Source organism: Ambystoma mexicanum, chromosome 3p, assembly GCF_040938575.1.
Source record: "Ambystoma mexicanum isolate Mex_15411 chromosome 3p, UKY_AmexF1_1, whole genome shotgun sequence".
NCBI lineage: Eukaryota > Metazoa > Chordata > Amphibia > Caudata > Ambystomatidae > Ambystoma > Ambystoma mexicanum.
This window is the reverse complement of record NC_090925.1, coordinates 1,161,096,082-1,161,117,639: the sequence shown is the minus strand read 5'-3', so window position 1 is coordinate 1,161,117,639 and position 21,558 is coordinate 1,161,096,082. Positions and strand designations below refer to the sequence as shown.

At 44.6% G+C, this 21,558-nt stretch overlaps 1 long non-coding RNA gene across 1 annotated transcript; it reads left to right on the top strand.

Moving 5' to 3' along the window:
- The first annotated feature begins 262 nt into the window (after window positions 1-262).
- LOC138579846 (uncharacterized) lies at window positions 263-17,734 on the top strand. Its single transcript, XR_011304141.1, has 3 exons — window positions 263-348; window positions 16,811-16,879; window positions 17,603-17,734. It is a non-coding gene; the product is annotated as an uncharacterized lncRNA (long non-coding RNA).
- The last annotated feature ends 3,824 nt before the right edge of the window (window positions 17,735-21,558 follow it).

Below are 21,558 nucleotides of genomic sequence, written 5' to 3'. Positions count from 1 at the left end.
GCGCAAGCAAGGCTGAGAGGCGTGGCAGCCACGCTGCAACACATTCAGGGCTGGGATGTCCTGCGTGGCTCAGTCCCTCATCCTGGCTGGCCTGACTCAAAGTCAGCAGCCAAGGTGCTGAACTGGGTGTTGCAGGGCCTGGAGCCTGTGCTGCCACGCTGGCAGCAGCACTTCCTGCGCCCGCGGCGCAGAGAATCGCTTTCCGGCTTTGTGTTTGTGCGACACACAGACAGGAACTAGGAAGCTCATTCAGCTTGCTTGTTTCTGTCTGGAGGTGCGTGAGTGCGAAGAGGTTAGGGCGGTGTAACATGAGACGTGGCCCGGGCGGCATTTGAAACCAGAGCAGAGGTAGTTATTTTTATTTTTTTTAAATGTCAATTGTGTTTGTTTATGTTTGTTGGGGGGCTGGGGTGCTGGCTGACCCTAGTGAGGGCGCGTGTCACATTTGAGCTCACAGTACACATTAACGCCCCAGGCATGAAGACAATAACAAATGGTGCATTCTCTGTAGCACGCCACAGCTCTACAACGCCTCTTAAATTAATCTTTGCCCTTGTGACATTCATAAAGGTAATTGAAGATGCACTTTTTTTGTTACAACCATGTGGTAATGAATAGATATGTTTTAGTATCTTCATGTGTGGTACATATGGTTTAGAAGATGACAGAAGATTGATATGGATTGCTTTTCTTGCCCAGATTGATTTAGAAATTGTACTTTGAAATAGTTTTTTTTCAATGTGATGTAAAGATATAACATGTTTAAATGTGATGTAAAAATATAAGAATTTTTTTGGGAAGAATTGGAATGTAATTTTGTAAAGGTTTATATTTTTTAACCATAAACAAAAAACAAAAAACAAAATGAGTCTTTGCCACTTTTCAGATGCAACTAAAGCACCACTATCCTAATTTCAAAGTGAAGCTGGCGGAAGGTGCGCCCTCCCCAAGTAGAGTGGAAAGAGTCAGGCTGAGAAAATCTTTGACCCAAAACAGTCATACTCTGCAAATTCTGAGAAACGAAGCTGAGTGCTATACGCCTTCCAAACATGGTGAACTTTTGTTAAGCAGTTTTTGCTCTAGGTACGCAGAAGTAACCGTATGGGATTTTGTGTTAAAAGCACACTTTTAGGAGCCCTGTATAACTTTTCCCCCTGCCGCCAAAAATAATCTTCACCAAACTGGCAAAAAGTATTTCGAGTTTTGCAGACACTTTTTCAGGACGGTTTGGTGAAAATTAGTAAATGGGTGTCATGGTTCAGGTTACAGGCCACCAAAAACTGCTTCACTTACCAAACTAAGCAGGTGAGTATCCAGCATTGTAAGAGTGTGTGGGTTGGGGGTTTGGGGAGTGGTGGTGAGCAACAAAATGCAGTGTGGAATTCCACATGGTCTCATTGGTGCCCCCGTACCGCCCACCCCTGCCCCAATCTACTTTTTTTGTAACATTAGTGGAAGATGGCATTTTAACACATAACAAAACAAATAAAACTGCAGGATCATTCCAGATGCAGGAAACTCATCTATTAGAGCTCTGTCCAAGCCCTCTGAGGCAAAAATCATGCAAACCTCCTAATTATTATATGGATTGCACCAACAGAGGTGACTTCACAGAAAAGGACATTGCAAGGCGCATCATCAGTATTTGATACTTGGAGGCACCATGGAAGCAACTTTAGAATAAGTTGCCATAAATAAGCAAAGTGACAAATAAATTTGTGGTGCAAAATACCTAAATTGCCCTATTGTTATATGTGGAGCAACTCTATAGTCATTAGGCTTTTCCATTATAATACCATGATACAATAACATAAGCTTTGAAGTGAATCAGAGTCACTTGCAGAGCTGCAGATAAGGCACAATGGCCCTCATTAGGACCCTGGCGGAAAGGGGTTTACGTCGGCGTAAACCATGGCGTACCTTTCCGCCTGACTACGAGTTCCCGTAGCGCCATGGTGATTTTTACGCCTCCTTTTTGCAGGCGGAAAAATCCATGGCGCTACGGGACTTGTTGTTAATTACGCCACCGTAATTTACGGTGGCGTAATTAACGCCTTCCCCACTCCCATTATACCCTATGGGGCAAAAATGGGAATGGGGAAGGGTAAATGGGGATTGGGGACTTACCGCCCCGCCAAGGTCGGAATGGGGCGGTAAGTCCGCCAACCCCCATGGCGGAGTTGGCAGCTTAGCGCCATGGACCATGGTGCAAATTGCACCATGGTCCTCCGCCAGGGTCGTAATGAGGCCCAATGTGATTAAATGATTTGCTCAGGATCACACACTTGGTTGTATGGTGAAACTGAGATGTGGATAATCTAAGCGACCGCGCACATCTTTCCAGGTTTAGTTGAAATAGATATTTATTAAGATTTTGCTTTACATTTCATGTGCTTAAATAATTATTTATAGCAATGCCTTGGAAGCAAACCACATTACATAATAAACTAGCCTTTCATGGTAAACTAACCATACACTATATACATTGGCCCTCATTCCGAGTATGGTGGTAATCATGGCGGTATTTGCGCCATGACTGCCTCCCATACTGGTACGACTCCGGTTTGGTTCAATGGGGAATTACCGGTCCATTCCGACCTTGGAGGGACTGGTAAGTCCCCATTTACCAAACCATTCCCCATTCCCATTTGAGCCCCCATAGGGCTCAATGGAAATGGGGAGGGCGCAAATAACGGGCCGGCGTATGCCAAGCCTGTTATTTGCGCACAGGTTCCTTAACGGGTCCCGTCCTTACCACCTGGTCAGACCAGGCGCTAAGGAAGGGACCCGCTAAGGGGCCTCGTAGTAGGGCAGTAAGGGATTACCGGCACTGGTCTCCTTACCAGTGCCCAATATCCTTTACCGCCCTACTCGGAATGAGGGCCATTGTCATAGAAAAATGTTGAGCAATGGGAGTACGGCTTTAGTTTTATTTTCCCCATTCTGCATGCAAAGTCACAATAGCATCATGTAAATTAATGTGACCATAACAAATCCCCCTTGGGTTTTAAAGCAATAGGGCCTCATTACGACCCTGCCGGTCCGGAAAGAACAGTGGCGGTAAAACCGCCACGACCGTTCTTTCCAGATCGGCTGATTCAGAGTCCTGCAGATGGGAGGTGTCACTCCTGCCAGGTCTGACCTGGCGGGATTAACACCACCCGCCTGCAGGCGCAAATGGAAACACTGGCTCCTTCATAGATGGAACCAGTGTTTACATTGTCCCCATTCCCATGGAGTCCTATTGGACTCCATGGGAATGGGGACTTACAGAATTCCGCCTCCAGAATTCCCGGGTCACCGGGGTCGTAATGCCCCGGTGATTCTGGGAATCACAGAGGCGGAATGGTAAGATGGGTCCGGCGGTAGCCTGCCAGTTTTTCCAGCACGGTTACCACCGGACTCATATTGAGGCCCATAGTCAATTATTAAATAAAGCATGCAACATTATGCACCCTTCTCACTTCTGATCACTCCCTCCCATTCACATTTCTAAAGGGACAAAGGTCCCTGTTAATAGTACCCCCCCTCCCTCCCATCAGTGCCTAATGGCTCACATTGTAATGCTCTGTTGATACAGAGCAACGTGAGGACCCTCTGCTGCCCGGAGCTCCTTGGGACATTGTACTGGCAGCGGGACACCTCTACCATTTGGAATGGGTAAGGTATCCTGCTGCCAGGACAATGTGCGTGCTGAGCAGGAATTGCTCAGCACACATTGTCCTGCCAGTGGGACACCTTTGCCGTTGGGCGCCCTCTTTGAGGTGCCGAATGGCAGAGGTGTCCCAATGACAAATGTCCCGGTCTGGCTCTTAAAAGAGCCACGTGGGGCAGCTTGCCCCCACCCCCCTGCCTCTCCCGCTTGGTAGTCCACTGCTTGGAGCCATTTGAACACAGGAAAACATACCTTAATTTTAATCCGTCAGAATCTTGTAGAAAAAAATCTATCCGCATGTACACATATACGGTGCTGTGCAGAACCCAAGTTTGGAGATATATGGCATTTAAACACTGATACCAAGTATACTTGGTCACCCATTGCACTGGATTAACCAATGGCTTCTGCCTTTGAATGAAAGGAAAAATCAAGGGAATTGCTGACATTCCAGTGAATCTGTTCCTTTCGGCCATGGCTTTATAGTACAGCTGGGTCAAGTCAACTTTGCCCAAAATTTCAGGGATCAGGCGGTGATAAAGTCTGGTCTGCTCAATGGACGTTGCACCACTGTTTCCATTTGTTATTGTATATGTACATATAAATGTGTGCACACAGTGTATGTCAATGGAGGTGCTGGGTGCATTTGTGTGTGAGTGAGAGTGTATGCAAGCATATGTGTGTTGACTTTTGTGCCTGAATGAATGATAAATAATGCATTGTTTGGATGTTCTATTGGAATTAAGTTTGGGAATGTTATGTTGTGTCACTGGGTGCATGGCAGGCTGGCTGAAGATGTGTGGGGGCCCAATTGAACTAGAAAAAATACGCCACCAGTCTTATGAAAGTTATAACAGAGCATTAGCAATGGACTCTTGTTGTGTAATAGTCTAGTGTTATCTCTCAGGGATTTAGGTTGTTTGACCGAGGTACAAAATCACGGCGGAATTGACCGTAGTAATTTTTGCTGTGAATAAGTTTTTACCTCAGCCCAAAAAACCAAACCCATGTCCCCCCAAACTGCCAGTACACCCATAAACCCTCCCTACTTACCTTTTCTCCATCCGCCGCCTCTCCTGTACCCTGCAGCGTCAGATCCATCATCTAACGCGGGTCAGATCTGATGTTGCAGAGTCCCTTTTTCTTCTTTTTTTTGTTCGGACCCCTGCCACCAATGCTGAGAAAGCGGGGGACACCCCTGCAACTGCCAAAGCCAAAAATACTGAACATGCAGATCAGAGGACATCCCCACAGCCCCAGCTCTTCGTGTTCGGTATCTTCGGCTTCGAACTAATGGGGGTGATCGTATTTAGTCAAATCTACCATTCAACCAAATATTTTCTAACAATTTGGCCGAAACAATCCCTAAGAGCCACCATCCACCCTACCTCCACCCGCCCCTGTCCACGCCAACATTTTCAGCAAAGTTACTCTATTGTATTGCCTACCTAAAATACAATGGGCCTACTTATGGGTCTGGCGGTAACTGTGCCGGTACTACCAGCGGGTTGCCGCTAAACCCATAACTATTTACCGGCACCTGACTTGCCGGTAACACCGGGGGATTACAACCCTTGTGGTCCAGAAAGTCAGGCGCAGTTAAATTCTAATTCCCCATTCCCACAGAGTCCTATAGGCATATATGGGAATGGGGAACACGGAAGCATCAGCACCGTTGTTAACAGTGCCAGTGCTTCTGTGATGGTCTGCATACCGTTGCTGCTGTGCCCGGCAGGGTCTGACCTGCTGGGCACAGCGGCTCCAGCATGCAGACCTGTAATATGCCGGTCCAGAAACAAAGGTATCCGGTAAGCTTGCTGGCACTGTTGTTTCCAGACGTACAGGCTCTGAATGAGCCCTAATATGTCTCTTCATAGTTTGGGGAGTGAGGGGCAACAGTGCTCCACACCATGTGCTTCATTATGAGTCCGGCGGTAGCCGTGCCCATAAATACCGGGCACCCAGCAATGGGCACCTACCGGGGCATTACAGCCCCAGCGGTCCCAGTAATTCCCTATTGCCGGGCGCTGGAAAATATTACTCCCCATTCCCATTCGAGTCCCATTGGACTCAATGGGAATGGGGAGGACGGATGCACCGGCACCGTTAATAACGGTGCCGGTGCATCCGTCAAGGTCTGCGAGCAGGTGCCGTTCCGCCCGCCAGCTCAGACCTGGCGTGCAGAAAGGCACCCGCTCGCAGACCTCGGACTGTGCCGGTCCGGTAACAACAGTGCCGCTAGCTTACCAACACCGTTGTTACCGGACCGGCACACTTTGTAATGAGGCCCCATGTCTCTCATTCTGAAGAAGGCTAGTGAAGGCATCAATGTATACGATGAAGCTATGGCTTGCATGAAAGAATATGTTACTCCAATTGTGTGGGAAGGACATACATTTTACACCAGGTATCAACAAGAAAGCAAATCCATTGAGCAGTACATTGCTGCCAATCGAGTTTAACAATGACTCGTGAATTTGGTCCACTCCTAGATGAAGTGATGAGGGACCGGCTCATGGGCTGCCTCAAGGACAACAAGCAGATTAGAGAAAAACTGTGAACACACATGCCGGAAACCTCACCTTGGACAAAGCAGTGTCCATCGCCAAGACAATTAAGGGCAAGAGGCATGGGCTGAGGTGGTGGATAAAAGTGCCAATTGCGCCTCATGCTGGCATATTCATCATATATATCGAAGGGGAAGTCTGCACTCACTGGACTACCGGAAATAGAGTGACAAACAGGACGTAGAAATGCATCAGATGTGGGGCTGTAAACCACATGAGAAGGTCCTGTCAAGCTACCATCAAAGAATGTCCAACCTGTGTCATGAAAGGGAACGTTGCCATGGTATGCAAATCAGAGTGAGAGAAAAGAAAATGGAGCAAGACCCTCAAGGAGCCCCACCCTGCGGTCCTCCTTTTGATATTGTCTGCCTCACGGATGGAAGGTAATCATGACTATTAACTTTGTGGATGATGAACAAGACTATACTGTGCTCAAGGACCACACCCAAATGCAGGGGTACCCAATGGAGTCCTGTTTGTTTTAGGTTCTCCCTACACAGTTGTGGAAAAAGGGGTGTACAAGGAATAACATATGGACTCGAGATCACAATCAAGCCACCGGACATTGATAGGGACTACTAGACACACATGCTCCATTGGATATTTCAATGCCCACATCGGCTCAAAGGGTGGAGGGCCTGGTGCAAGGTTTATGTTGTGAAAAAGGGGAAACTTTGCTAGGCTGTCGGCCTCAAGCAGCCCTCTGTGTAAGAATATGAGCTGATGTGGGCACTGAAATATCCAATGGAGTCTGTGTGTGCAGCAGTCCCTATCAATGTCCAGTGGCTTGAATTTGATCTCCAGTCCATATATTATTCCTTGTACAGCAACTGGCACTTTTATCCACCACCTCAGCCCATGCCTGTTGCCCTTTATTGTCTTGGTGATGGACACTGCTTGGATCCAAGGTGAGGTTTAAGCCAGGTGTGGTTCACGTTTTCTCTCTGATCTGCGTGTTCTTGGGGCAGCCCATGAGCATGTCCCCCGTCACTTCATCTAGGAGTGGGCCAGATTCACGAGTCATCATTCAACTCGATTGGAAGCCTGGTGCAAGATTTATGTTGTGAAAAAAGGGGCAGCATTGCTAGGATCTCGGCCTCAAGCAGCCCTTTGTGTGCGAATAGATGCTGGAGTGGAGATGAGTATTTAATACATTCCTGCTGAGGGACAACACAGAGCTATCAACAAAGTGATAGAGCAATTCCTAGATTTGTTCTCAGAGACCCTGTGTTGCTTTACAAACTTCTGACAACAGAATAAAGCAAAGAAGGGTGCGATAGCCATCCAACACAGAGCACAGCCACTACCAATACTGAAACAGGAGCAGCTAAAAATAATTCTCAAGGAGCTGATAGAAGGCGGGATAGCAGAAGAAGAGGGATTCTGTGAGTGGATCTCTCTGATAGTCCACATCCAGAAGGAGGACAGGAATCGAAGCTCTGTGTAGACTTGCACAGACTAAATTGCATGGTTGTCGGGGACACTCTCCCTATCCCAGATATTGTTAAGCTCCTCTCCCTGGCCTGGATTGCAAGGGTCTATTCCGCCCTGGTCCGTAAGTATGTCTATTAACAGTTCCCTGAAACCTGACTGCAGGGACCTCGCTGCCTTGCTACCCCCTCGGCCCCTGGGTATGTATAGGTTCCTCTGAATGCCCTTAGGAAGAGAGAGGGAAGGAGAGAATGGAGAAAGACTTGGAGAAAGACAAAGGCAGAGAGAGACTGGCATAGAGAGGGAGAGAGCGAGGAAGAGTGAGAGAGAGACAGAGAGAGAGAGAGAAAGAGAGAGAGAGAGATGGAGAGGCAGAGAGAGTGGTTGGATATCGAGGCATGTACCACGTATGATGCCCGCGAGCACAGTGGCACTGTCAATGTCTTCCTTCTGCATACAGACCTTGGCCAACAAAGAGATAAAGATAAACAATGTGCTTAAAAGATATAAGCACATGGTCCTAGCAGAACACATTAAAGGTAGTTACAAAATAGAAGTAAGGGAGAGAGTTTTTTAAACAGTGTGAGACAGATGACAAAGAACATACTACATGAGAGAGAGCACAGAGAGTGAGGGAGAGCGAGAGGAAGAGGTACATAGACAGAGCAGTAGAGAAGGCATTGCATTGTGGTCTTCTTATCCTATGAAGTACATATGACTATTGTATGTTGGGTGGTACAGACTTTCCGCTGGCTTGGTGGAGGGAGGTTCTGTCACACAACCATTAGCAAATCTGCATTATAGACACAATCATTTGATTTTAATATACTTCATTGACTTTCAGAAAGCAAAGATTATCACTCTCTTTTGGAGTTCTTTAGAGCCCTCCCTTGGCTGTTTCTGTAAGCAGGTAGGTCATAAGACATTAGCTATGTTTACAGTGAGTTTTAGACATTTATGAGACAGGATGCACCACTGTTACAACCCTTTCCAATGATCAGTGTAGAAATTATATTTACATTACTTTGTATTTTGCAAATATTGTACGGTGCACAGCTGTGGAATCCCAAAATAGAATCCCTGGCCTTAGACAGGTATTGCACACCTGGGACCCGATGGACATAGAGAAAGTATATGGCTTAGCCATAGAGATGTGTGTGGGGTATTTTGGACTACAACTCCCATTATCCCTCACCATTGACTACATTCACTAAGGCTGGTGTTAGTTGTAGTGCAAAACATTTGAAGAGCAAAAGTAATAAGTTAATTTATGTACTAAGATGCGCAGAATGCTGAACCACATGAAAAGGGACAAGAAGGCCCTACATGTTAAGATATGCTTTAATAGTCTCAGGTATGATGGCGCAGTCTGCGAATGCTGTGGCTTGATAACACAGAGAAGCAGTATGTTCTGCTATGCAGCAGCCACAAATCTGCCAGTCGGACGAACCGTGTGCATCATGTCTTTCAAAGCAACAGCACCATGTGCCTGACAGCACAGCTCTGAAGGTCACTGGCTCAGTGATTATCTACTTTTCATTTTGTATTGTATGCACATAAGAATAACATATCATAGGGCCACCCATGCAGAAATACCACTGTAATCTATTATTGATAATCTTTCGATGTTGTGCAATACAAACATACAGAAAAACAAAGTAGTCTGTACTTGGTGTCATCACTTACTCATTGTTTTTAACATGGACGCCTGACTATGTCCTTGGATGTTCAAGCACCAGCCAGGGATTGTCTACTTCATTTACCTTGAAATCAGTAGGATTTGTGGTTGTCCGATTCAAGGATTTACTTGGATTGACATTCATTTCCTCCATGTACATGGTCAGAATCCTGGCCTGTTCGGGATATTTTGCCATAGAGTTAACTTTGTCACCAGGTTAAAGATAACACAATTGTGTTTCCACTGGCTGAGGCAATCTTCTGGAATCTTCACAAGATGTTGGACATCTGTGTATCTTGTACTATAAAAGGCCAGTGCACATCATGAGCAGGACAGCTGCTCCACAAAATCGCCAAAGGAAGGTGCACAACATGTGCTTTGACCTACCATTCCACGCGTGTCCTGTGAGTTAAGGCAGGTGGAGAAGCAGCATGACATCTATCAAGTGATCTCAAGAGGGAGAAAGGGCGTGTAAAAGCTGCATGGGGAAGAGAAACTGGATTAACAATACCAAGAAAGAACTCAGTAACCTAGAGGACGATGTCCATTCTAGCCCAAGGCATGCAGAAACAAGTAGGAGTCCAGAGCTAGGCTCAGAAGTGGAAAAAGATCTTCTGCAAACTGCTGTCAGTGAGGAAGATGGGACTTGTTAAAGAGACAATAATATGACTTATAACAGGACTGTCATTCTCCAGCCTGGGGCAAAAGTGTTATGCTTCCCAGGAGGATTCATGCGCTCTAACAGCTCTAGGCCAGAGGATGAACTTGCTTGCTCCAGGCACCCTTCATCTGGGGGACAGATAGAATGGCCAAATGATTTATATCTAAAAACAAAACAGACTCTATAAAAAGTCAGTTCACACTCCATGGATGTCACAGCCTGAAACCGACCATGCCAACTAATACATCAAATATTGCCATTTTAGAAAAAGCCCCCAAAACACCTAAAAGTTAAAGTTCCTCGCCAAGACCAAGAGTCCTGAGAAACTGCAAGACAACAGTGAAAGGGGTGATAATCTGACGTTCATTGCCTAGACTGGCACTCAGATAAGTAATGAAGCCATTCAAAACATTGTAACCCACACCAAAACAATGGGCCTCATTACACGGAATGCGGTAAGGGTTTACCGGTACCGGTAAACCCTTACCGCCTTACTACGAGGTCCCTTTGCGGGACCCGACCTCAACGGCTGGTTTTACCAGCCGTTAAGGAACGGGCCCGCAAAGGGACCTTGGAGGCAATTACGGTACCGCAATTTGCGGTACCGTAATTGCCACCTTCCCCATTCCCATTGAGCCCTATGGGGGCTCAAATGGGAATGGGAAAGTGCCATGGTGAATGGGGAATTACCGCCCCCACACACCTTGGAATGTGGCGGTAATTCCGCCATTCACCATGGCAGACTCGGTACGGTACCGGCGGCAACCATGGTGCTAATAGCGCCATGGTTACCACCTACCGTGTAATGAGGCCCAATGAAAAGAACAGAGATGACCAGTGCATGGTCATCTCTGGTTCTCATTATACAGGATTGGTACTGTCAGGCTCTCCCCGGAGGTCGACATGTGAAGATGTCTTGGAGAGCCTGACAACAGTACCAACCCTACTGAATGAGAGCCAGAGATGAACATGCCCTAAAAATGAGACACCAGTGAGTCGGGAAGGAAAAACATGTCAACAGATAAGAGACAAGACTAAATCTGCAGTCCTATATTATTGCCACCTAATGAAAGCAAGTTTGGCCCGAGAAAGGGTTACAAGAATTTCCAAAGTTTCATTTTGCCCTTTTAACTGTCCACAGACTTACCCACGTTTTACCACATTGACGCTCATTGAGCAAACATGCCTCTAGGTTTGCTCCTTAACTGTCGCAGACAGCAGCAGTGATAGAGTTGTCTTTATTGGTTCCCTTTTTATGAACTTCACTCACATCCAGTTGTTGATCCTCTTTGTTGTTCGGGCTCCTCTAGTCCCTCCATTGTGGAAAAGAAGCGTCAGGAACGTTTCACAGCAACGGAGAAGGAAATGGCTCCCCATTACTTTCATTCCCATTTGACACCATTCATTTTACCTTTGGTTACCAACATAAAGTTGCTTACAAGGGCGACCATGCTTTATTGTTACTGAATGTTTATTTATTCCTCATTATTGATTATTGTCATTATGATTTTCATATCATTGCAATGTATATATGTATTGATTTGGAGTTTTCCCTACTCTCACCGAAAGGAATTAGGTGGTAAAACATTCTGCCACTCCACTCATCAGCTTCCAGGACCCAAAGTACTCGGGTGGTACACCCCATGGTGAGACAGTGAACCCCCTGTTCTGTTTGTCATTGGGTGAGCAAGTGAATCACTTAGTATCCCTTCCCAAGAGCAGCAGTGGCTAGTTGAAATGTGAAATACACATCATAATGTGTATGTCCAGTAATGCACAGCTGTTTTGTAAGAAAAAAGGACCTTGTGGCACACCGAAGATAAATATATGCATTCTCATATGCATACATACCACACATTTAACAGAGTGTATGCTTTAGTCTCTAGAGAATTGAATGGACCTCAATTTACTGTAACCCTATGCTCATTATGTACACATTATGTGGTCCCTGATGTGATAAATGGGACTAAGGCAACCTAAAGATGGGAAACTGGAGATGGGCGTCACAGACACACACACGCACGCACACACAGACACCCCCCCTCCACCCTCCCGGGTCTGGGACTAGGAAAATATAAAAAATAAAAAGGTGGTAACCAGATGTTATGTTAATGAAATGTATAAAGCGCACGTTCACCCAGAGGCATCATGGCGCTCATCTAACAGACATGGGCCTAGAAAAAAACCCAGCATGAGTTTAAAAGAGAGTCTTCAGAGCATGATGAAAGAATAGATGGTTAGTTGTTGCCCGCAGTGCATTCCATGCCTCTGCTACTGCCACAGAGAAAGCACGGCCACCAATACGAGAGTCTCACACAAGGTATTTGAATCATCAAAGACGATTGAGAAGAAAGAGCTCTGAGAGGACCATAAGGGGAAAACTTGGTTTGAAGATATTCAGCTCCAAGTTCATAAAAAGCTTTATGAACGATGCACAGGGACTCAAACAGCACACGCTTCTCAACAGGAAGCTAATGAAGCTGACCAAGAAGAGTTGACATGTCTGTGCCAAAAAGAGGTTGCAGTACCGGTCTGGACGCTGAATTCTGCACCAGCTGGAGGCGGCGAATAAGATAGGCTGGTTGGGAGAGATAAAATGCACTGCAGTAACCAATACCACTCAGAACAAGAACAGCCAACACAGGAGCATGACATTTGGCGGAGATAAATGGTAAAGCTTTACGAAGAATTTTAAACTTTGAAATGACCCGTTTGGCGGGTGGAAGCCACCTGATCATGCATCAACAGTGAGGCAGATATTGTTATCCCCATATCCTTCGAAGAGGGTACAGGAGAAGGGAAGGGACCAAGAATATAGGGCCAGAAATCAGGAGTCCAAAAGGACAGAGGATGAGAGGAGCCAACAACCAGATGCCCCACCTACAAAGAAAGAGTGAGCAAACCTCCAAATATGGGCATCAAGTGGTCTGATCTAATTCAGGAAAATCTCAATAAACAATTCCTCATACTTGTGTATTTAAATCCCTAATAGGGTCCATTTTATATGAAATATATAAATAAATACCAGAGGCAACTATGGGGTAATAACTTGCAAACAGGTCTTAAATAGCATACAGTTAATTAAATACCCTCTTTTTTTAAATAGGCAATACATTACTAGCTACATAACTAGCACAGAGGTAAATAGGAGGTCAATTCTAAAAGAGCACTCAACAATGCTTTTCTCCTTTGCATAGATATGGAAAATAAACCATATTGTGTGTGCAGGACCGTATGACTATCACAGTTCAATTGGGAACTGGTGTCCATTATTTTAGAAAGTGATTTTTTCTCTGCTTTAAGCCCCTGTCCCTTTGTGTACTGTGTGCTAGAGAACGCAGTTCCTGTCCAATGTGAAATTAACCAAGGCAGCCACTTCTTAGAATTGTAAATACTTTAGCAGGTTTCTGGTCTCACCCTAAGCGTAAGAATCACTTCTAACTAATGGCAGCTGCATACTGCCAACAAAACACAATATTAAAATACCACAAAATTGTAAACGCCAAAAAGAAATCTTAGTGTGACCCAAAAACTAAAATAGAGAAAACATGAGCAGGCTTACATGCCTGGAATGCAATACCTGTTCTGGGAGGCTGTACTGGACAGCTAGTAGCTGTCGCCGACCGAAGAAACGCTGAAGCTGTTTAGGCGGTTTAGCAACTTCATTCATCTGAGGGTTTTCCTTCTTTTCAGTGGTGCAGTCTCTCCTAGGCTGGAGGACTGGTAACCACTGCATCTCAGTATATTTTGCCTTCTGGTGAGATGTTGGTAGCAGTATACCTTACAGTTTACTACAGAAGGAGCCATGATCGTCAGATTCTGGCACTAGTATGTGCCTAAGGTAGCAGTAGTGTAAACAGCAAGGGTGTGGCTTAAACAGTCCACTTTATTTGCTGCAGTGCGGTAGCTGGGCGAGTGGAAGTATCTTTGCCACATTCAAGCGTAAATTCAGGGGTTCCCAATGGCCTGGGCCTTGCTTGATGTTGGCCAATAGGCTTGTGATTTAGCTCAGGTTGAAATTCTAATGGGAGGTTCTCAGTGATAACCCCCCATGCCTGGTAAAGCTTGCCCTGCTCTCTTACTTGAAAGACAACTCTGCCTTCTCTTTGACATGAAATACATCGCTCTCACCTGAGAGCAGGCTGGAGTGCCATGTTTGACGTCTAGGAGGTCTTGGGAGGTTTCTTTTTTTCACAAGCTTATGTGCTATAGCCAATAGCATAGTTGAAGCCAAACGAGAGGCTAAAGTCAATCTCCCCCTCTCTCTTTTCAAATACGTTAACACGACCAGCACTCAGAGGAGGCAGACGAGCTTATGTTTTTGCATTTGATTTCCTTTTTGGAGTACAAAGGTGTTGCAGCCAGCTGGAGACCAAGGCAAATAACTCCCCAAGGGAGAGTGTGTATAACAGTGGGAGACCTCTAGTTAAAAGCTACTGTCTGCATTGTTAGGCGTGCCATGCACACGTGAGTTGATTCTTCCATTATGTTAGTGTTTTGTTTTATTCTTCGTGCAATGGGGGCACTGGAAAACTGAACAAAGTACACTCTTCTCTCCTGTTTTATCGGTGCATACTGAGAGGGGGGAGACAAACATCAGCTTCACTCCCTGAATGCAAGAGTATGGGGGCCTCACAAAACACAGTGCTACTTTTTTTTTAGGATGGCGCATACCATTACTGGCAGTTTCTCTCACAGCTGAAACAGACTTCAGGCACAGAGTACATACACTTATTGCGGCTGCTGTTTATGGTTCATTGCCTAGGGGTGCACCTATGCTAGCTGCCACTGCTGGGGCAGGATTTGGCTTCTATAGCTAACCAAAGGCGATTTGGGCATTGATGAGCTTAGACCTTTGCACACAGGGCCTGCCTCATCAAAGACACCAACGCTGCTCTGTTATTGATTTAGGGTTGCCATCCTGTGTGTGCTCACTGCCCTCCACCTGCCTTCTCAAGCTGCATAACTAAAGGGCTTGTTAGACTGTATTGAGCACCTCCCTCCTACGGTCCTATGTTTAGGTTGTTCAGATCCATGCTTACTCTGCAGAGAATGTGTTCAAGAACAGGCAGGGCCACATCATTAGTTTTGGCTATTCGATGGTGCTGAAAGCACTACCTTTAAGCTGAAACTATGGTCATTAAAATAAGAGCTTTAAAATAAGAGCTTCAAATAGGAGCTGGGAATGAAGGTCTGTAATGCTTTACAATGGAGATGACATATGAGGATGGATACATAGGCTTTTGGTGTTATTTGGCTATGTGTCCATCCATTTAATGCCCATTTCTGAGTCAAATATATACGATTTACCACCCATTCCCAGCCAGCCCCACCCAAACCCATACCCCTTTTGCACTCTTTCCCTGCATTTGTATATTGTGCTGAATTTGGCAGCCATTTTTGCTTCCTAAATTGCAGCTGCTATATGTTAATGTTTCTAAAAGGTAAGTTTACTTATTTTTTTATTTTAAAAATATATACTAGTGCTTTTAAGTCATGTAATATATTTGTATTCATTTTCTATTCAAAATAAACAACTTACTGTTATAGATACGTTTTGTTGCAAAATGTCTCTGATAAAGTCCATTTACTTACCTGGGGGTGTTGTTCAAGTGTTTTGTGATGTAAGCAGTACCTGGTTGCATGTGCAGTATGTTAGTGATGTCAGTATGATGTGATTGGGTGTAGAGCATGTGCTTTTTTGTCAAGATCGCCATTTTCTTTCACCAAATCCTGGTTTAACTAGCATACACTGGAACGAAAGCACTGCTAACTCCTGAGTCTGGGAAAAGGGCCATTGAGATAAGCTGGAAAGCTGTTTTAATAGCATTGCCTTGAAATGCTACAGCAAACAAGTAGTGCGCAGACCGCCTTCCGTTGTGGTATTTGAGCAAGGCGGTCAGTGCAGGCTGCAGGTCCTTTGTGGAAGTTGGAAGCAAGCACCATGGCTAACGGAGCTGCACAGCAGGAGCACATGAATGGGGATGTTTCCTCGGCTGCTTTGCTGTTCTTTTTTTGCATGGAGTTGGAAGCAAGCACTATGGCTAATGCAGCTGTGCTGCTGAAGCGCGTGTATGGGGATGGTTTTTCGGGTACTTTGCCATCTTTCACCACATTCTGCTGCAGTATTTGCGCAAGTGGTCAGTGCAGGCTTGCAGGTCATTTGTGGGGAGTTGGCAGCAAGCACCATGGCTAACGGAGCTGCTCAACAGGAGCAAGTGTACGGTGATATTTCCTCAGGTCCTTTGCTGATGGGATCTAAAGTGTTCATCACTCTCACTGACTTTCTCATGATAAGTGACTGGGTAAGTAGGGTGGTGGAGTCCTTCCCTTTGCCGCGATATGTTAACTGGTACAGAGGGTGCTAGTAATGTGTATAGCATGCATTCTCTGGTAGCATACATGTAATGATGGAATCTGCTTCGAACAGCTACTGAAATTGTGAACAGAGTGTAATGGTACAGTGTTGTGTTAGCACAAATGTAGATGGCATGCAACCTAGGGCCAGAAGATGTGGCTTCGGTCCTGGGCAACTATGCACTAGTGCAGGGAAGTTTTGCAATAATATTTGCAACGACTGGCTAATGCAAAGATGATCATTTGTGTGCGAAACAGCAGTTGGAAATGGCTCGACAGTAGAGCATTGTATTTCCTGTGTGCCCAGATATTTAGTCAACCGTGTACCTTTGGGAATTTCATTTCTGAAACCTATGATCTACCTTGTGTGCTGTTTGCATTAGCTGATCATAGGGAATCTACAACAATCTTCATATCAGCACTGCATTGCTAACAAAAAATGCATTGTTCATTATTTTCAGTGAAGCCATTACTCCCAAAAGTTCCACAGTAGATGGAAATCCTTCCAAGTGATTGCATCACATTATGAGGTAATATGAAATCAGTGAGATGGTATGATTCTTGTTTTTACTTACGATCATGAAGCTACAGCAATAACACCAACAGAAGCAGACCAACAGTTTAAAGTTATTGCAAGTTTATTTAAGTTGTATCAACCATTTACTCTGTAATCATCTATTGCCAGAGAGACAAAATAGTTCTTGCATTTTCTCATTGGTTGAACATTTTGATCAGCCAAGTAGAATGTTTCAGTTTTGAGAATTGTTTAAGTGAAATAATTTGATTGGGTAACTTATTGACTATGTTTTCTGGTTTATAGTCATAATACCGAACTTATAAATCTCAAAAAAAAAAATCTCGAAAAAAAAGGCCGAAAAAAAAATATCGAATTTTTTTTTATGACGTTTCTTTTTCGAAATGGGGGGGTTCCCCCCCAATCCCCCTTTTTTTCTATTTATTTTTTTTATTTTAACCCTTTTTTTTACTTACCTGACCCAAAAAATACATATATAAAAAAATAAATAAATAATCGATATTTTTTTTTTCGGCCTTTTTTTTCGAGATTTTTGTTATTCGAGATTTTTTTTTTTCGCCCTTTTGACCGACCACCATGTTTTCTTATGATATATTCTAAATCTAGATAGATTATGTTATTAAGTAAGTAAGTGCAAAAGCAAATAACTGAATGGTAAATTCTTTTATTAGTTACAAAACAGATTCTAATCACAAATTATTTGTTTTTTTTTAACTAGATTTGAAGTTTGAATGTATTAGCAGCCCCTGGAGAAGAGAATTTTTCTCGAAACGCGTGAAGCAAAACCACATGGAACATCCAAATAAATTGTGATAATTATTTAAAAAATTGTATTATGGTCTGAAAAAACTCATTCATAAAGGACTTTTCTTGAACAATAAGCAGTTGATGAAAAATTGCCTGTGTTTAAATTATTTGAAATAACAATGAGACAATCAAAACAAGTTACAAAATAATTTGGCTCTATGGCCTTTGACAGAGTGCAAGGGACGGGAGTTCCCAAATAGGGAAGTTATCTTGTTTCTACAGTATTCACAGCCTATATGCCAAGGCTGTTCTTTTTCTCCCCCGCACCTTAAGATCACTCTAAAACATTTATAAATCTACAAAATTAGGTTGACTTGAAACTTCTACAAAACCGGTTGTGCTAGGTGTTCAAATTTCTTTGCATTTAAAGAGAAATAATAGGATGGTCCCAGAGTACTTGTTGATTGAAAAGAAATGTGTTGTAGTGGACTTAATAACTTTCCATCAACCCACAACCACAGGGGTAACAGCAAATAACAAATGCACATTGCGTGGCATAAATGAAAGAAAGGCTAAATAAAGAGATCTCCTTAATCAGCAATGTGTCGGTCATGTTCGGATATAGAACAGTGGTGTTAATTGGCGAAAGCCACTGGGTCCTATCCGTTGACTGTTGTTTAAACATGTAACAACTTTAGGATAAAAGGCTGAGTTGGCCCTTTTAGGATTGAAGTCTGTGACATGGGCAACACCAATATTTGGCTTCCGAGATTCCAGGCAAAATTGCAGAGTGATGTTGGAATAGCACCACTTTTAGTGTAATTTTGCCAGTCTTGGGTTTGAGATTGTTCCCTTACAAGTGCCACCGCCAATAACTGGTGCCATTTTTGGCCTTTTCCCTTCAGACAAAGCTAACGCAAGGAGTTTCTGTGGCGCAAACAGAGTGCTTATGGCCCTTTTGAAACTAAGTAAGTTGGCCAGTGTGAACTGTATCCACTGCAGGGACCACAGGCAGCGTCAAGAAGTCGTGAACACAACACACATTGTGTACCCTGTATAATAACCGCTAAAATAGCATTCACTACAGCATCCCAAAATGTGTGAGGGTGAATTCCTCCCTGCTTTGAATGGCATATGAACAAGAGAAAACAGAAAGTGGCCTGGGGTGGGTACGGGTGCAACTTGTGTTTTCTAATTAGAAGGCATTGATTGGGTCATTCTGCACCTTTTGACTGGTTAGACAATCATGAAAAAATCATTGGCAATGCCAACAGTTTGGGCTTTTGTGTGGGCATGAGAAAGGCACTTGCCAGTCAAGGCAGTATCGGTATGAACTGTCCATTGATGGTAGTAGGTGCACAAGGGTGTGAGTACTTGGGTGTCTAATAGCAGTGCCTGGCAAATGCTCAATACTTAAACACAAGCCCAAACTGTTGGCTTTGCCAATGCTTGTTTTTCTCTTGCTAACAAATGTGTCTGGTTGAAATGTCTAATATTAAGAAAAGTGCAAGAACATCAATCCAAGTAGTGCTTGCTGACACTGCCATCCTATCGATGGGTGTAAAAGTCTTATTTTGTGGCAGTGCTTATGAGCCCCAAAGCGTTCACAATACTGTGCATGAAGAGGGATAGTTAAACGTATTTCTGGCGGGTTAGAGTCCAATGCTGCATCGGCTGATGGTGGCTGTTACAAGGGAGAAGGCGGTCAGCAAATGATTAAGTTACGCGAGAGGCGAGAGGAGGAAGAGGAGGAGCCCGCCAAGGGAAGTGTATTCAGTAATTGAATAAATATCTGTAGAGTAAGACTTATCCTGTCATCCTTCCGTCCTTTGTCAGTCACTAATCCTCCTAACAGTGGCCTTCCAGTCCACCTCTTTAGCCACCCAGAGTGTGATGCCTAAACGTCAGGGGAGATTGGGCCAAATCCTCCCTTACCTACTTTCATTTCGTTAGTAGGGCGTGTGGGGCTCCGAAGACAAAGTGCTATTTCGCGAAGGGCCCCTTTCATGGAAACATTAAAAAACCACAGGTCTATTCAAGGACTCAAGAGCCTGCCATGGGAAGCAGGTGTTGTATATTGCCCTCCTTAAGTGAAGACAGGAGCCATAATAGAATTGCACCAGTGGTTTATTTATGCTGGAGTGCAATAACGAATTTAAGCTGCAACAACAATGGCCAACGGGCCTAACCTTGCTGAGGTTAAGGATTCCTCAGGATACATAAATAAGAGGCTTTAAAGTCCCGTGCTCGGAGGAGCCGGGGAGACGCCTCTGCTTGCATCTTGAGCTCGTCCCGTAATCCGCGCGTAACGCGCGGGGGCGGAGCCGTGTTTGCTAGCGAGGTCTCGCGAGAGCGGGGCTCTCGCTCTACAGCAGGGAAAGGCAGACTCCCCGGGGCAGGGTTCTCTCTCTCCATTTTAGCAGGCTTTCACCAACTAAACTTCTCTCCAGCGAGGTGGCAGCTTACATAAGACATTCACTTCAAAAATGCACACCAGCCCTCACCCCCTTGCTGGGACACACCAAGTCCAGCCATTTCGGAAAGGCCAATCAGGTAAGAACAGATGACTATCTTTAATGGTGACTGATTACATGTGTGCTTTTTTCTGTTAACAGCAATGCTTTGTATGTACTGTTAAGTAAAACAATGAAGGGAGGAATCAGGCAACTTATTGCAATTACAATGTCTGCATTAGGGAACACCTCACATGGCAAAACATCATGCATGCAAATCTGTATATTAAAATACATTAAATTCGTTCTCTACATTTGTAAATGCAATACATTGTTTTACAAACCTAAACAGTGCATTTGCCCCCATTAATTTATCCACATGGATAACAGCAAAAAAATCCTCATATAAACGAAGCCATCTTTACCATTCACCTTTTTATGATTTAGTTACCTCTATTTTACAAGCCCTTATTAAGGTAACAAAAAACTGTTGGAGCAACGTCAGTGAAGAGTGCAGTGACATGGGAACAAAAGCCACCGAGCACCGCAGACGGGCTGGCATCGTCAGTACAGTAAATAGCTAATAGCACGGCACACACGTCATTGCTATTAGAACAACCAGCGTGACGAGTAACCTGACTTGCTGCCAAACTGCAGCCGGCAGTGTTCCATGTGACTCTCGTCGTGCACACAGGCAGGAGAAGGAGAAGTGCCAATGCTCAAGGACGAACCACGTGGCCGCTTAAATTGTTAACACATTATACTTGATGAGCGGAAGGTAAAGTTCACCAGGAAGCTAAATACGGTTGCAGGCTAAACGGAATCAGGTGATGGTGACTAACTCAGGGCTCTTGCAAATTACTCAGTGGTATGCAGAGGTTCAATGAACTCGAGTTAAAAGTAGGGTTGCGGATCCTTGGTGCAGCATCGTAAAACCATAAAATGGTGCCAGTTGAATTTTAGCACAATATATGATTTAATAATTGTATCAGTATTTATTTATTCAGGGTCCAATGGGCTTCAACCAGAAACACTTGCAAAAAAAGGAAGCAAATGCCAAGAGGGCCATCCTATGTCAGGTGGGAGAGGTAGTGATCAACTGATTGGTGGATGGTTGGGAATACATGGAACGGAGACCAGGGACAGGACACGACAAACATATTTATGAGTCCGAAGGGTCTGAATATATACAAGCTATTATGTATAGTAAAATTATTTGCAGGATGGTCAGTGATTGAGAGAAATATGGTAGTGAGTGAAGGGCACTCAGTTGAGGAGGTGGAGCTCTAGTGCAGATTACGAGTGGAAAGTAGTGGTGTTTAACATATATGACAGGGGTAGGGTCATGATACTGTCAGGGGGGACGGGAACTGCTCTCAACCTGGGGCAGGAGACTCACCAGGACAAAATTCAGAGAAAGCCCTGCCACAGAGTCATTGGGTGAGAGTGGAGAGTGGGGAGGGGCAGTCCCTAA